Below are 18,377 nucleotides of genomic sequence, written 5' to 3'. Positions count from 1 at the left end.
AGCTGTGCGTGATACCCTGAAGATTCAGGAGCCAGCGGATTCCTCTGCTGATGTACCGGTCCCTTTTGGGTCCCACAAGCCAGCACGTTCACCTAAGGTGTTCCCGTATTTGACTTATTTTGACAAATTCATCTACAGGGAATGGGGTCGCCCGCAACGGACCATTTTGGTCCCCAAAAACTTGGCGGTGCGTTACCCCTTTGAGGAAAGGCTTCTCAAAAAGTGGTCAGCTCCTTCGGTCGTGGACCCCCCAGTATTTAGGTTAAATAAAGTAACCACGATCCGGGTTGAGGAGACTCCTGCATTCAAGGATCCCATGGACAGGAAGGCGGAAGCAGTGGCTCGTTCCTTGTTTACGGTTGTGGGGTCAGCTGTGTGACCTGTACTGGCATCCGCACTGGTGTCGCAGACACTGACTGACTGGGCAAATCTTTTGCACCACGAATTGGGAGAGCAGCAGACCAACTAGTGCATGGCCTTAAGTGTGTTTGTGACGCGGCCCTGGATACTCTCCCTCTGCTATCCAGGGCCTCAGTGTCAGCCGTGGTGCTGAGGCGCCTTATTTGGCTGAAATGCTGGTCTGCTGACCAGGCATCCAAGAAAGCCCTGATGGATCTTCCCTTCCTTGGCGAATGGCTCTCTGGAGCCTCGTTGGATGACATTATTAAAAACGCCAAGGGTGGTAAGAGTACACTACTCCCACAGGCCAGGAAGGTTAAGGAGCCACGCCGCAGGCAAGGGCCCTCCTTTTCCGCTCACACGTGGCTTTTTCTTGCGCCCGTTACTTTGCCAAAAGGACACCAGCCCGACCGGAAATCCACGTCCCTGGAACCGCAAGCCTAACAAGCCTGTGAACAAAAGTGCTACCGCACTGGTTGCACCGAATTTCTCTCTTGGCCGCCAAACAGATTCTTCCCCTCCAGCATACCCACGTCCCCGGTTCGCCGGGAGGCCCTGCTAGGGGCAGTAAGGGACTTGCTGAATCAGGGGTTGATTGTATCAGTTCCGGACTCGGAACGCTTCCAGGGGTTCTACTCAAATCTGTTTGTGATTCCCAAGAAGGAAGGGGTATGTCCAATCTTGGACTTAAAAGCCCTCAATCACTTTGTAAAAGTGCAGAGGTTCAGAATGGAATCAGTTCGCTCAGTAGTCGCTGCACTCCATCAAGGGGACTCCCTGGCGTCTTTGGACATCCAGGATGCATACCTGCACATACCTATATGCCTTCGGCATCAAAAATTTCTGCGTTTGGCTGTCGGGGAAGCCCATTACCAGTTTGTGTCTCTTCCCTTTGGCCTGTCATCAGCACCCCGAGTCTTTACCAAAGTACTGGCTCCAGTATTGTCATTGCTGCCACAACGCGGGATCGCGATCGTGGGTTACCTAGATGATCTCCTCCTGAGAGCTTCTTCCACTTCAGAATTAGAGGAGGATGTGGCGATCACCATGCAGACTCTGCAAGAATTTGGTTGGCTGTTGAACCTAAAGAAGTCGGTGGTTGTGCCGACCCAGCGTCTGGAGTCCCTGGGTTTACTATTGGATTCCAGGGAAGCGAGGGTCTTTCTCCCCTCAGACAAATTGCAGACTCTCAGATCTACGGTCAAACTACTGATGATCCGCAAGGGTCATCACTCCACTTTTGCATGCGAGGGCTGGGGCCCATGGTAGCCTCTTTCGAGGTAGTACCTTATACCCAGTTCCACACCAGAGTCCTGCAGAAGGAGATCTTGACAAAATGGGACAAATCTCCATTGTCCCTGGATCAGCAGATCCAGGTGAGCCAGCCAATCAGGGACTCCCTGATCTGGTGGTTGAGGTCCCTGGTGATTCCGGCCGGAAAATCGTTCCTTCCTCTGAAATGGACGGTGGTCACTACGGACTCCAGTCTGGCCGGCTGGGGTGGAGTGATGGGGATTCAGTCGGCTCAGGGCCTCTAGTCGACGGAAGAATCCAAGTTGCCGATCAATCTGCTCGAATTGAGAGTGATCAGGCTGTGCCTCCTGTCTTCAAGGGCGTCTGACCAGGATACAGTCAGACAACGCCACGGCTGTGGCATACATAAATCAACAAGGGGGAACAAGAAGCTCCGCCGCTGCTCGGGAGGTCGCTCACATACTTCAGTGAGCAGATCGACACGTTCCGGCCCTGTCAGCCACTTACATCCTGGGGGTGGAAAATTGGCAGATGGACTATCTGAGTCGACAGATGCTGGACCCAGGAGAATGGGCATAGCATCCGGAGGTATTCAGGCTGCTGTGCCTGAAATGGGGCACACCTGATGTGGATCTAATGGCCTCCCGGGTCAATCGGAAGGTCCTGAAATTTGTGTCCAGGACAAGAGATCCATGGGCAGACGCGTTAGACGCTCTGGTGGCTCAGTGGGATCAGTACCAGCTGATCTACGCCTTTCCTCCGCTGAAACTGTTGCCACGTCTGCTTCGCAGAGTGGGAGCCAAGGGGATTCTGGTAATCCTGATTGCTCCAGATTGGCCTCAGTGGGCCTGGTACGCAGACCTGTTGCGCCTGGTGGCAGACACTCCCTGATGGCTGCCGTTGCGAGAGGACCTCCTATCTCAAGGTCCAATCTTTCACCCTGCTTTACCATCGCTGGCTTTAATGGCCTGGCTGTTGAAATCCAGGTATTGAGGAACCGGGGTCTGTCGGACTCGGTGATTCCGACTATGCTGAGAGCGCGGAAATCTTCTTCCAGGAAGATATACCATCGTACTTGGAAGGCCTATATCTCCATGTGGGAAGAGAAAGGGTGGCATCCGCACTCCTTCTCTATATCTAGGATTTAAGGATGAGCCGAACACCCCCCCTGTTCGGTTTGCACCAGAACCTGCGAACAGACCTAAACTTTGTGTGAACTTTAGAACCCTATTAAAGTCTATGGGACTCGAACGTTCACAATCTAAAGTGCTAATTTTAGAGGATAATATGCAAGTTACTGTCCTAAAAAGTGTTTGGGGACCTGGGTCCTGCCCCAGGGGACATGGATCAATGCAAAAAAAAGTTTTAAAAAGGGCCGTTTTTTTCAGGAGCAGTGATTTTAATAATGATTAAAGTGAAACAATAAAAGTGTAATATTCCTTTGAATTTCGTACCTGGGGGGTGTCTATAGTATGCCTGTGAAGGGGCGCATGTTTCCCGTGCTTAGAACTGTCTCTGCACAAAGTGTCATTTCGCAAGGAAAAAAAGTCTTTTAAAATCACTTTCCATTGTCGGCTCTCGTAATACAGAGAACACTCAATGAGAAATATTAATATTAATATTACACTTTTATTGTTTCACTTTAATCATTATTAAAATCACGGCTCCTGAAAAAACTGCAGTTTTTAAAACTTTTTTTTGCATTGATCCATGTCCCCTGGGGCAGGACCCAGGTCCCCAAACACTTTTTAGGACAGTAACTTGCATATTAGCCTTTAAAATTAGCACTTTAGATTTCTCCCATAGTCTTGTACAGGGTTTTCCGGCCACGAACAGCCCAAATTGTTCACTGTTCACTGAACAGGCGAACAGGCAATGTTCGAGTCGAACATGAGTTTGACTCAAACTCGAAGCTCATCCCTATCCAGGATCCTGCTGTTTCTTCAGCAAGGTGTAGACCAGAGGTTGGCGTTGAGCACCATCAAGGGGCAAATTTCAGCCTTGGCTGTCTTTTTTCAGCGACGCCTAGCGTCTCACTCACTAGTGAGTACTTTTGTTCAGGGGGTGCGCCATGTAGTCCCTCCGGTGCGTCCTCCGTTGCCTCCGTGGGATTTGAACCTGGTGTTGTTGGTGCTTCAGAAGCCAGACCCTTTCACAGAAGGTGGTCTTTCTAGTGGCCATCACATCGGCCAGGAGGGTTTCGGAACTGGCGGAAACTATTCGATGGCTGGACACTTTTTGACAGAACACCAGCAGCACTCGTGCAGCCCCAGACCATGATACTCCCACCAACATGCTTGACTGTTGGCAAAACACTTGTCTTTGTACTCCTCACCTGGTGGCCATTGCTGACCTAAAGGTAGTGGCTCTGGAGCAGTCATCCTGATCCCTTGCTTCATTCATGCTGATCCCCTTTAAACCCCCAACAGGTGGGGGGGACTAATATGGGCTACCTAGAAGTATAATCATTGCAATAATATTAAAAATATATACATTTTATTTTGTACAAAGAGATAAAAACAACATGAACGTTATAAGAAAACGTGGCTTCTCTGGAATATGTTCACATATTCAGATGAGGGCAGATCCCTACTGGATAGCCCCATACAGCCACCTTATATTTACCAATTTACCACCTTGGCCAGTGCATGTGTTTGTTCGTTATCCAACCAACCCCCCCCCCCCTTTTTTTTTTCTCTCCTTCCCTCCCCCCTACACCCATCTGTTCTACCCCTCTCCTCTCTGCTATTCTCTCCTTTCTACCTGTTATACTATAAATCTGGGTAGTTAACCTTGTGTTTATTTCATAATCCCATTTTAGCCAAAATAGTAGTTTTTTTTTTGTCACTGTCTATTCGAGACACTTATTTTATCAGACTACAGTTATGCTGTTTGGATTTTGAAGCGATTTGTTGGCTGCCTGTTATATCCTTTACAAAATAAAGAATTTCAAAAAGAATTAGAGCAGAGACTGAGCCAGGCCTTCTCGTCCAACATCAGTGCCTGACCTTACCAATGCGCTTCTGGAAGAATGGTCAAACATTCCGATAGACACACTCCTAAACCTTGTGGACAGCCTTCCCAGAAGAGTTGAAGCTGTTATATCTGCAAAGGGTGGGCCGACTCAATATTGAACCCTACGTACTTTCTCGCCTTACTATGAAATTATGTGTGATCTTTTTACATTGCATTTATTTTTTAATATATTGAGATTAATATGTTGTATTTCTTAATTATAGTTTATTATATATATCTTCATCCGGCACCCCTGAGGAAGAAGGGGAATTCGAAACATGTAGGGTATCACTTTCTCCTGAACCAAGTGCTGTAATAAGCCTTTGTGTACAACCAATATATCCAAGCTGTATCTGTTTTATCTCTTTGTGCAAAATAAAATTTATACTTTTTATGATTATTGTAATAATTATACTTCTAGGCAGTCCATAATAGTCCCCCCCCCCCCCCCCCCCCGCCTGTTGGTTGTTTAGAGTGGAGAAGGATTAGAACATCCCCCTGCTGACAGACCTCCCTCCCCAGCCTATCCCCACACACCCTCTCACCTGCTGACCTGTGGATGGGGGAATCACTCCCGCAGTGTTATTGTGTTCTGCCAGTGGGGAGCCTTCCCTACCCACACAATACAATGATCATTGTTGCTAACTATAGCTGGCAGCACTGATTGTTTTGGGAAAAGACTGACAAGCTGGTTGTACTCAAGTCGATTAATAGATTGACTTATGAACAACCAGATATCCCATACATAGATCGACTACGGCTGGTCTCTGCTTGATTGGCTTCATTTCAATCCATGTATGGCCCGCTTAACCACTACGCAGTCCCTAAACATCCTTCAACAACCCTTTACATTTTTCCTTCCCAGATTCCTTCATCCTCCTCACCTGTACATAGTGCCAGCTGTCATACCCTCCACACTCCTCTCCTGTACATAATGCCCACTGTCATACCCTCCATAAGCCCCACCATAATCCTCAGCACCAGGCCCATGATGTTCTTACTCCAGCCCTGGGTGAAGATCAGGATGGCGGACCCGACACCAAAATCTCTAAAAAAAACAGTTTTACACCCTCCCAGACCCCTCAGAATGTGTGATGTGGATACATTATTGATATCTGTGTACAGGGGCCCATCTTCCTGATTGTTGGGTTTGTCTTTAACCACTTACAGACCAGAAGATTTTCTCCCTTAATTACCAGGCCATGTTTTGCGATACGGCACTGCGTCACTTTAAATGACAATTGCGCGGTCGTGTGATGTTTTACCCAAACAAAATTGACGTCCTTTTTTCCCCACAAATAGAGCTTTCTTTTGGTGGTATTTGATCACCTCTGCGATCTTATTTATTTATTTTTTTCTGATATAAACATAAAAAGAGCGACAATTTTGAAAAAATATATATTCCTTTTTGTTATAATAAATATCCCCCCCAAAAAAATTTAAAAAACCTAATTTCTTCATCCATTTTAGGTCAATATGTATTCTTCTACATATTATTTGCAAAAATCGCAATAAGCGTATATTTATTGGTTTGCGCAAAAGTTATAGTGTCTACAAAATAGGAGATATATTTATGGCATTTTTATTCTTTATTTTATTTTTACTAGTAATGATGGTGATCTGCAATTTTTAGCGAGACTGCGACATTACGGCGGACAGACGCTTTTTACACTTTTTTGGGACCATTAACATTTATACAGTGATCAGAGCTAAAAATAGCCACTGATTACTGTATAAATGTTACTGACAGGAGAAGGGGTTAACACTAGGGGGTGATCAAGGGGTCAAGTGTGTTTCCTGGCAGTGTTTCTAACTGTATGGGGGCTGGGTTGACTGGATGAGGAGAGAGATCGCTGTTCCTAATCACTAGGAATAGCAAATCTGTCTCTCCTCCCCTGTCAGAGCGGGAATCTGTCTGTTTACATTGACAGATCCCCGTTCTGACTCTCATTCCCGTGATTGTGGCCACATGCATCAGGTCCCCCGGAGGCACGCGCGTGCCTGCTACGGCTCCTTAAAAGAGCCAAAGTACAGCTACGGCGATTTGTGGAAACGTGCCGACCTGCCACCATATAATGACGGTGGCTGGTCGGAAAGTGGTTACCAGAATAACAAGAGAAATCAGCATAACATAAATCGGAGTGCAGCAATAATGTGGGGATTTCTAAGGGTTCCGGCCTTGGAAAGTAAACCAGGCAACAAGGTACAACGATGAAAACATTGTATTTGCAATCATCTATAGCAGGGGTAGGCAACCTTAATGAGGTGGAGATCTATCTGAACAACATAGGAGAAGCCAAAGATTAGATCACCGGGCACAGTGTCGCCACCTCACACCAAATGTAATCCTCTAATTGCCATACTACCATGTTGCAGTTACGTGTTTAAATCAGTTAGCGAGGAGGCAAAATATCACCTCCTGAGATGGAGTGCAGTTGATATCACTCTGCATGGGACAGAATCCAACACTACAGAGAAGCCATTGGCTTATGTGGCTCTAAATTTACAAGTAGTCCCTCTGCATAGCACTTTGTTTGATGCTCTGGAATGGCGGGTAAGCAAGCCCAGACCGTGATCTACCAGTCACCTGGCCGCGATCTACTGGTAGATCACGATCTACAGGTTGCTGACCCTCTATCTATTGTATACATTTACTGAGCCTGTCCCCTGCAGAAAAGGGCCCTCCTGCAGAGCTCCAACATTCCCCATGCTGCATTGCTGAGTCCAAACAACAGGGAGCATGAGCTTTACTGATTGGAGAGCTATTGGGCTGACTGCAGATAGACCACTGCTTACTAGACATGTGCAGAGTAAAATATTTCGTTTCGGAATTTCGTTTTCGTCCGAAAACTTAATTTATTTAGTTACTCCCGAAAATCGTTTTTATTTATTTCGTTTTCGTTCAAAAATTTCATTCGTCCGAAAATCCTCATGAATTACGTTCGAATCTGTCTTGGAAGGCTTATGGTGTCTGTCAATGTATAAAGAAGATTTGACGGAGCTAACTATATAGCATACTTTAGAACCCTATTAAAGTCTATGGGACTCCAACGTTCAAAATCTAAAGTGCTAATTTTAAAGGCTAATTTGCAAGTTACTGTCCTAAAAAGTGTTTGGGGACCCGGGTCCTGCCCCAGGGGACACGGATCAATGCAAAAAAAAGTTTTAAAAACGGCCGTTTTTTCGGGAGCAGTGATTTTAATAATGATTAAAGTGAAACAATAAAAGTGTAATATTCCTTTAAATTTCGTAGGGGGGGGTTGTCTATAGTGTGCCTGTGAAGGGGCGCATGTTTCCCGTGCTTAGAATTGTCCCTGCACAAAGTGTCATTTATGCAGGAAAAAAAGTCCTTTAAAATCACTCGCGGCTATAATGAATTGTCGGCTCCGTAATACAGAGAACACTCATTGAAAGTCATTGATAAAAAAATAAATAAATAAATAAATAAAAAAGCGTGGGGGTCCCCCAAATTCAATTACCAGGCCCTTCAGGTCTGGTATGGATATTAAGGGGAACCCTGCCTCAAATTTAAGAAAAAATTTGACGTGGGGTTCCCCCTAAATATCCATAACCAGACCCTTCAGGTCTGGTATGGATATTAAGGGGAACCCCGCGTCAAATTTAAAAAAAATTGACGTGGGGTTCCCCCTAAAAATCCATACCAGACCCTTTATCCGAGCACGCAACCTGGCAGGCCGCAGGAAAAGAGGGGGGGACGAGAGAGCGCCCCCCCTCCCTCCTGAACCGTACCAGGCCACATGCCCTCAACATTGGGAGGATGCTTTGGGGGTCTGTGACCCCTCAAAGCACCTTGTCCCCATGTTGATGAAGACAAGGGCCTCATCCCCACAACCCTGGCAGGTGGTTGTGGAGGTCTGCGGGCGGGGGGCTTATCAGAATCTGGAAGCCCCCTTTAACAAGGGGACCCCCAGATCCCGGCCCCCCCCCTGTTTGAAATGGTAAGGGGGTACAAAAGTACCCCTACCATTTCACAAAGAAAGTGTAAAAAATGGTTAAATAAAACAAACACACTTTTGAAAAATTCCTTTATTAAAAATAAAAAAATAAAAAAAAGATTCCAGCGGCGGTAATCCACTCTTGCTATCCAGCGACGGACGGTCATCTCTCCAGCGATGGCTCATCTCATCCAGCGCAGCGCAGCATCCTTCTTCTGTCTCCGTGGAGGAGACACTGCAAGGATTCCGGCGGCTGACGTTTGTTATATACGGAGGGCGGGGCCACCCGTCACCTGACCCCGCCCCCTCTGACGCAAGGGGAAACCCGGGGTTCCCCGTGACGTATGGGTGACCCCGCCCCCCCTCTGATGTAACGGAAACCTGCCTGTGTTACATCAGAGGGGTGCGGGTCACCTATACGTCACGGGGAACCCCGGGTTTCCCCTTGCGTCAGAGGGGGGCAGGGTCAGGTGGCGGGTGGCCCCGCCCTCCGTATATAACAAACGTCAGCCGCCGGAATCCTTGCAGTGTCTCCTCCACGGAGACAGAAGAAGGATGCTGCGCTGCGCTGGATGAGATGAGACATCGCTGGAGAGATGACCGTCCGTCGCTGGATAGCAAGAGTGGATTACCGCCGCTGGAATCTTTTTTTTATTTTTTTATTTTTAATAAAGGAATTTTTCAAAAGTGTGTTTGTTTTATTTAACCATTTTTTACACTTTCTTTGTGAAATGGTAGGGGTACTTTTGTACCCCCTTACCATTTCAAACAGGGGGGGGGCCGGGATCTGGGGGTCCCCTTGTTAAAGGGGGCTTCCAGATTCTGATAAGCCCCCCGCCCGCAGACCTCCACAACCACCGGCCAGGGTTGTGGGGATGAGGCCCTTATCTTCATCAACATGGGGACAAGGTGCTTTGAGGGGTCACAGACCCCCAAAGCATCCTCCCAATGTTGAGGGCATGTGGCCTGGTACGGTTCAGGAGGGAGGGGGGGCCGCTCTCTCGTCCCCCCCTCTTTTCCTGCGGCCTGCCAGGTTGCGTGCTCGGATAAAGGGTCTGGTATGGATTTTTAGGGGGAACCCCACGTCAATTTTTTTTTAAATTTGACGCGGGGTTCCCCTTAATATCCATACCAGACCTGAAGGGTCTGGTTATGGATATTTAGGGGGAACCCCACGTCAAATTTTTTCTTAAATTTGAGGCAGGGTTCCCCTTAATATCCATACCAGACCTGAAGGGCCTGGTAATTGAATTTGGGGGACCCCCACGCTTTTTTTTTAATTAATTTATTTATTTTTTTATCAATGACTTTCAATGAGTTTTCTCTGTATTACGGAGCCGACAATTCATTATAGCCGCGAGTGATTTTAAAGGACTTTTTTTCCTGCATAAATGACACTTTGTGCAGGGACAATTCTAAGCATGGGAAACATGCGCCCCTTCACAGGCATACTATAGACAACCCCCCCCTACGAAATTTAAAGGAATATTACACTTTTATTGTTTCACTTTAATCATTATTAAAATCACTGCTCCCGAAAAAACGGCCGTTTTTAAAACTTCTTTTTGCATTGATACATGTCCCCTGGGGCAGGACCCAATCTCCTATTCTATATCGAACTGTTGTAACAACGAAAACGAACGAAAATAAAGCATTTATTTATGTCGGATTTTCGTTTTTTTCGGATTTTGTGCTTTCGTTATCGTTTGTCAAAACGAAAACGAAAATAGCTGAAATTCGGACGAAAATGCGTTCGGACGAAAACGAATGCACATGTCTACTGCTTACCCACCTTCTCTGCATTATGCAGCAGTCTTTTCTACTCTGGCTCCTTTCTAAAGAAGACTTTGTTTAACTTTTGTTTTGATGAATCTATCGATCTACAGTGCCCTGAAAAAGTATCCACACCCCTTGAAATGTTCCACATTTAGTCATATTACAACCAAAAAACTTAAATATATTTTACTGGGATTTTATGTGATAGACCGACACAAAGTGGTCCATAATTGTGAAGTGGAAGGAAAATGTTTTACAAATGAATATCCATAAAGTGAGGCGTGCATTTGTATTCAGTTAATACTTTGTAGAACAACCTTTCACTGCAATTACAGCTGCAAGTCTTTTTGGGGATGTCTCTACCAGCTTTGCACTTCTAGAGGGTGACATTTTTGCTCATTGTTCTTTGCAAAATAGCTCAAGCTCTGTCAGACTGGAGGTAGAGCATCTGTGAACAGCAAATTTCAAGTCTTTCCACAGATTCTTAATTGGATTTAGGTCTGGACTCTGACTGGGCCCTTCTAAGCCCCTGTACACACGGTCAGAGATTTCCACAACCAAATCCGTCGGATTTTGCCCGTCGGATTTTGTCCGTCGGATTTTGTCCGTCGGATCTTGTCCGAAACTGTTGCATACACACGGTCGGACAAAGTTGGCGAAAAATCCGATCTTTCAGAACGTGATGACGTCATTTCATTACAATGGGACTACATTCAGGCTAGTAGCCAATAGCTTTGATGTAGGAATTTGATCTGAGCATGCGTGGCACTTGGTCCGATCAAAATTCTCTACACATGATTGGAGTATGTCCGATCGGCCCAGTTGGTCGGGAAATATTTCCAACATGTTGGAAAATTGGGTCCGACGGATATTCCGACGGAATCAGTCCGATGCCAGTCCGATTATCCGACGTCACGGTCCGATAGGACACATTCCGACGGATTCTCCGACCGTGTGTACAAGGGCTAACACATGAATATGCTTTCATCTAAACCAATGGTCTTCAAACTTTTCAACACGAGGGCCACATTGTAGATTTTACAAGTATTCGAGGGGCCGAAATAAAATCAATTGATTGAATCATCATTCCCATCATCAGTGTTCCCAGCAGAGTTTTCCCATCATCAGTGTCCTTAGCAGAGTTTTTCCATCAGAATTGTTTCTATTATCAGTGTACCCAGTAGAATTGTTTCCCTAATCAGTGTCCCCAGCAGAGTTCACCCCATCAGTGTCCCCAGCAGAGTTCACCCCATCAGTGTCCCCAGCAGAGTTTTCCCCATCAGTGTCCCCAGCAGAGTTTTCCCCATCAGTGTCCCCAGCAGAGTTTTCCATTGTCAGTGTCCCCAGAAGAAGTTTTCCATTATCAGTGTCCCCAGCAGAGTTTTCCCCATCAGTGTCCCCAGGAGAGTTTTCCATTATCAGTGTCCCCAGAAGAAGTTTTCCATTATCAGTGTCCCCAGCAGAGTTTTCCCCATCAGTGTCCCCAGGAGAGTTTTCCATTATCAGTGCCCCCAGCAGAAGTTTTCCATCATCAGTGTCCCCAGCAGAATTAACCCCATCAGTGTCCCCATTAGAGTTTTTCCCATCAGTGTCCCCAACAGAGTTTTCCCCATCAGTGTCCCCAGCAGAGTTTTCCCCATCAGTGTCCCCAGCAGAGTTTTCCATTATCAGTGTCCCCAGCAGAGTTAACCCCATCAGTGTCCCCATTAGAGTTTTCCACACCAGTGTCCCCAGCAGAGTTTTCCCCATCAGTGTCCCCAGCAGAGTTTTCCCCAGCAGAGCTTTCCCCATCAGTGTCCCCAGCAAAAGGTTTTCCATTATCAGTGTCCCCAGCAGAGTTTTCCCATCATCAGTGTCCTCAGCAGAGTTTTCCCATCATCAGTGTCCCCAGGAGTGTTTTCCCATTATCAGTGTCGCCAACAGAGTTTTCTCCATCAGTGTCCCCAGCAGAGTTTTCCCCATCAGTGTCCCCAGCAGAATTTTTTCTATTATCAGCGTCCCCAGCATATTTTTTTCCATTATCAGTGTCCCCAGCAGAGTTATCCCCATCAGTGTCCCCAGCAGAGTTTTCCCCTCAATGTCCCCAGCAGAATTGTTTCCATTATCTGTGTCCCCAGCAGAGTTTTCCCATCATCAGTGTCCTCAGCAGAGTTTTCCCATCATCAGTGTCCCCAGGAGCGTTTTCCCATTATCAGTGTCGCCAACAGAGTTTTCTCCATCAGTGTCCCCAGCAGAATTTTTTTTATTATCAGTGTCCCCAGCAGAATTTTTTCCATCATCAGTGTCCCCAGCAGAGTTTTCCCCATCAGTGTCCCCAACAGAATTTTTTCTATTATCAGCGTCCCCAGCATATTTTTTTCCATTATCAGTGTCCCCAGCAGAGTTTTCCCCATCAGTGTCCCCAGCAGAGTTTTCCCCATCAGTGTCCCCAGCAGAATTTTTTCCATTATCAGTGTCCCCAGCAGAGTTTTCGCCATCAGTGTCCCCAGCAGAATTTTTTCCATTATCAGTGTCCCCAGCAGAGTTTTCGCCATCAGTGTCCCCAGCAGAATTTTTTCCATTATCAGTGTCCCCAGCAGAGTTTTCCCCATGAGTGTCCCCGGCAGAGTTTTCCCCATGAGTGTCCCCGGCAGAGTTTTCCCCATGAGTGTCCCCGGCAGAATTTTCCCCATCAGTGTCCCCGGCAGAGTTTTCCCCATCAGTGTCCCCGGCAGAGTTTTCCCCATCAGTGTCCCTGGCAGAGTTTTCCCCATCAGTGTCCCCAGCAGAATTTTTTCCATTATCAGTGTCTCCAGCAGAATTTTTTCAATTATCAGTGTCCCCAGCAGAGTCCCCTGTACATTTGTCTGCAGATTTGTGCCCATTTGCCTCTTGTCACTGTTTGAGCTGACTTCAGCTCCCCTGCACCTCCCGACTTCCACCCACTGCTACACATGTAGGCTGTATGGTGGAAGGAATTCTGTAAACGGGGCAGGAAGCTGGGAGGTGCCATGCTGATGACGTCACAGCCTAGCAACCAAACCACAGCACAGCAGCCAATCCCCTGGCAGCACGGGAGGGTGTGGCGGGAGTGGCTTTGCACCCAGGACCTGCCAGACACACTGCCGTCAACAGCAGCTGCTTTTAAAAGCCAGCAAATCGGCAGTGATGTGTTGGCAGAGCCTGGGTAAGCTGTGGGCCAGACAAATCACACCTGCGAGCTGGGGTTTGGAGACCCCAATCAAAACCATTTAATTTTAGCTCTGGCTGTATGTTTAGGGTCACTGCACTGCTGGGATGTGAACCTTCGCCCCAGTCTCAAGTCATTTGCAGACTCTAACAGGTTTTCTAATAATTAAAAGGGGAAAAGGTTGTGGCACTTTATATGAAGCATAACTGCAAGGAAAGTATGCAAAGACATGTTTGATGATTCCTCGTCCATATACAGAGATTCATAGTAAATAATGTAACAATAGATATCAACTTAATGTAGCACTACCCCGAAGGAGCTGCTGGTTAGATTTGGGCTTACCGTTACCTTCTGTTCCACTCGCTTCACGTCTAGGGGTGTCTTGTGGTAGATGGCCAGTAACTTGAGAGACTGACAACAGATCCATTTGAATGGATTTTATTTGCAAAAAGGTAGACAATGAACAGTCTCTTAAATTGGGATGAGCAGGTTGGAAAGGAAGTTCAGGTACTCTTAATGTCAAAGTCAAAATGTTGAAGAACTTGCTAACTTTGACTGCATCCAGAGAATAGCCATTCGCAACTGGATGTTCACTCAAGTTGGACAGTCCTTCTCTCACCAAGTCTAGCAGCCAACAAGGTGCTTACTCAGGAACAAGTCTCTACCACAGACGTTGTAGAAGATACAAGATAATGTCTCTGCCACAGACGTTGTTGTAGAACACGTAGGGAAACTAAACTTGAAGAACTCGTAGGATACCTGGATCTTTCAGCCAGCTAGGCGATATCCACGAGACCAGATTCTCTTGGGTACTTCAGCCCTTCCAGGCTCTTACTAAGAAACCAACCACGTACGTGGTCTTCTTCTGAAGAGTCCTCCCCTGGAATGCTTGAAGTCACTGGGTCTCTCCCAAACCGGAGACGGCACCCAACCACCTCAGAATCCTCCTTTAGTTTCCTTGCCTCGGGCTAGCCAGCCCCGAGACATCAAGATCGGGTGGATCCGCACCCCAGGCCATAGCCTTCCTGGGGGCTGGTCAGGAGGACCAGGACCAGGAAGTCAGTACATCATTCTGGACTGGAACCCTGAACCACGTGACGTCCGCATCTTAAATACCCTTTCCCAGAAAGCACAGCAAGAGCGCCACTCCCACTGGGAGGGCTCTGAGAGAGAGTAACTTAAGCACCTAACCAGACCATAGTTCCATGCCTGCCAGAAGAGACAGTGCCCCCTGTGGCCAGGCTGAACATCTCACAGTCCAGTCAGACTGATGCTGAAGTCGAAATTTAGACAATTGTATCCAAACCAAACTACAGTTTAGGCATAACCTTAACTTTAAAAAAAGCATAGAGCGTGATCTTCAGCTCTTGCTGCTACATTAATATTTTGTATTTCATATATAATATATATACACACACACACACACATATCTCAACATGATCCACAATTATAGTGATAAACATATTGCTATAAAGTACATTGTTTAGAGGCAGACATAAATGATCTTAAAATTAATGAAGATAAAGGTTTTTTGATGAAATACATAATCCTTGAGAATCTCAAGCACATGTTTGCAAGTTGTAGCATATAGCGGCTCTACGCGTTTTGTGGAGCGGTAGCATATACATAGCATTAACCTTAGTTAATTAGTTTTAGTGATTGTATGGGATCTAGTGGCACTTTGGGTGCTTTAATCATCAACCAGTTTTGATTGCTTTGGCCGCCCGTGGCTGTTCCTAATCCCAGGAGCTGTGATGCCCCCCCCCCCCCGTTGTCCTTGGACATGGGGCTGGGGGCGGGAGTTTGATGCGTTATGACGCCACGCCCTATGCGTCGTACACATGATGTCATTATTAGCGTTGACATGCTGGTTTTCCACCCACGATCACTACAAGGGAGGTTTTGAGCACCAATTACCAAATGCTATCAGCTGTTCGGATGTTGGCGCCGTCTCCCCCCTGATTATGTAGTGTGACGTTGGCGGTACACGGTGGCTGTATGCTGCCACAGTTAGCACACACTGGTGGAGCACTCCTCTTCTTCACTTGGAGGCCACACGCACTTTCGTTGACATGCACCCCTTTTTAAGTTTAGGGTACATATTGGTTGTTTGGTTGCTTTTCTACCCTTTGCAATGGGCTTTTTTGGGTAATTCCTTTGTCATACTAGCTTTGATTGGCTATGTGGCTTCCTTCACTTAGTGGTTGTACTATTTTAGGACAAAAACTTTAATTTGGTCTCATCTGACCAGAGCACCTTCTTCCACATGTCTGCTGTGTCCCCCACATGGCTTCCCGCAAACAGGACTTCTTATGGCTTTCTTTCAACTATTATGAAGAAACAAAAAATAGGGCGACTTTGGACTTTTTAGGCACAATTTGACAAGGTATACAATAGATGTCAAATATTTATTGTTATAAAAAACATAGAAAATTATTGAAAAATTATTGTTTTAAAACAAGTTTACCACAATTAATCAATATAAATATGGTAAAATACTACTGCTACCAAATACAACCAATATTGTCAGTGGAACTGAGGATGCAGATATAACATTCCATGATATGAAAGAAGTCCAAGACTGTGGTTGAGAGGCAGCGACACGATAATATATCAAAATAGATGACTCAACATGTTGCGCGTCTATAAACGTTCTTCAGGAGCTTTCGTTTACAAAATTGTGGTTAACAAGAAACATAGAAAATAAAGGAAATTACAAAGAGCATATACAATTATATTTGACAATAAAAACAATAATAATGTGGAGATATGGCCATGAGGTATCCGCTGCACAACACATAAGTAAACAAGGGAGGGAACGGCAGGACACCCTGGGGACGTACGTAACAAAATGGACATTGCTAAAAAAAAATGTATATTCCAGGCCAGACTGAATCCTATGAAAAAGAGCCACCAGCTACGTGAATAGTAGCGAAAATCAATATAAGAAAGCCTCACAAAATATTATTTATATTATATATATTTAATAGCCAAATGAAAATGACTTTCTATGTACTTCACAAAAAAAAATAAAAAATCATGTGACAGATCTTCATGAATAGAGAAACAGCCTGCAACAGCATATGCAGGATCTACATATTTCTAGTGCAAAAAATAGTGGCTCAGTATCCCAGCTGTCTGATTCAATGCAACTGCCTAGAAAACATCATATCAAATTAAAATAAAATATAATATGTATTTGTATTTTTATTTTTAAACATCCAGCAGTGATGCTAGGAAAATTACAAGAGGTATATAACAATCACTAAAAGCTCACTGTAAAATATGCTGCAAATAGCCAGCAAATGTAGAAAACCAACAAACAGCCTGGCTCTGTAACAAGGCGGTAGAAAGGAATTCTATCCCAAACCACAAGGTAACCAAGTAGAAAATAAGGCTCTCCAGATTCCAGGACAATAGTAACAAGGTAGCCAAAGTAATATGATGTAGCGCCCTTCAAATAACAATTAGATAGTTTTCCAAAGATAACCACATTAAACCCTATGTATCTAAGCAAATAAAGCTCCTTGTAACCAACCTTAAAGTGGCGTTCCACACACAAAAAAAAAAAAAAGCTTAAAATTTCTAAAAACAAATTATTATTTTTTTAACTCACCTCTAAATGCCTGTTGCTAGGGGGTCCCTTGTAGTCTGCCTCCTTCAGGGCCTGGGCTCCTGACATCGCTTCTCCTCAGCACAGAAAGGGCTCAGCTCCGCCTCTTCCCTCCTGTCAGTCATCTGGGACATGTGACAGGTCCAAGATAACTGCGTGGCCAATCACGGCACATGCGCAGTGGGTACCCGGCTGTGAAGCCACAGCCGGGTGCCCACAGTTGCAATGCCGACGCTGCAGAGAGTAGGGGGGACAAGCGGAGATTCATTCCCCCGCATCGCTGGACCAGGTAAGTGTCCGATTATTAAAAGTCAGCAGCTGCAGTATTTATAGCTGCTGACTTTTAATTTAAATTTTTTTTTTTCAGGGAAATTCCTCTTTAATAAAGTTGCAACAATCCCTCCAGTAACACAGACTTCGTAAGCAAGTGGATACATAGTAGCAGCTGAAATAGCACACTGACAAGTGTGTTATATGTATGTACATCCAGTTTTGCCAACCTGCCAGATTGAAATTTACTGACACAACACCCAAAATTTACTGGCACAGCCAAGATTTACTGGCATTTCCAAAAGTTACAAAATTACAGTTTTAAATGCTAATTTGAGTATTTAGGCTACAAACATACAATATGCAATTGGCAATATGATTTAAGGTAGATGATAAGACAATAAAACATATTTCTTATTTTATTTTCAATATAGTAAGTAGCTCAGGGATAGGGCTCAGGAGGGAAAGAATTTAGAATGGGCGGACACACCCATAAAACTGACACTCACAGTGACACTGACAGCAGTGTGCGGCAGCACAGATGATGACATCTCACTGACATGTCTCCTCCTGAGTCACAGTGACAGTCTCTCTCCAAGCCAAGTGGTCCCTCCAGTCCTCTCCAGTCTAAACAGCACTGACAGTACCGGTCCCAGCTTGCCATGCTCCCATACCGCAGACACGAAGCTCTGGCAGCTCTGTTTGGCTCCATTGCACCATGGCATCACGTGACCTGCTCAGACACCACTTCCGCCAGAGCCACCTGATCACACTGTAGCATGCACTCGGATGGTTTCAGCCGACTTCGGACCAAGCTGAGCGTCAGCCATATTTTTGACTGGCAACCTTTTATGCCGCGTACACACGTAGCGGACTATCCGACGGACTTAGTCTGGCGGACTTCCCGCCAGACTGTTCGTCCGAC

Source organism: Lithobates pipiens, unplaced genomic scaffold, assembly GCF_037356315.1.
Source record: "Lithobates pipiens isolate NorthernLeopardFrog02 unplaced genomic scaffold, aLitPip1_a1.2 Scaffold_25, whole genome shotgun sequence".
NCBI classification, from domain to species: domain Eukaryota; kingdom Metazoa; phylum Chordata; class Amphibia; order Anura; family Ranidae; genus Lithobates; species Lithobates pipiens.
Note: the sequence above shows the minus strand (reverse complement) of the source record.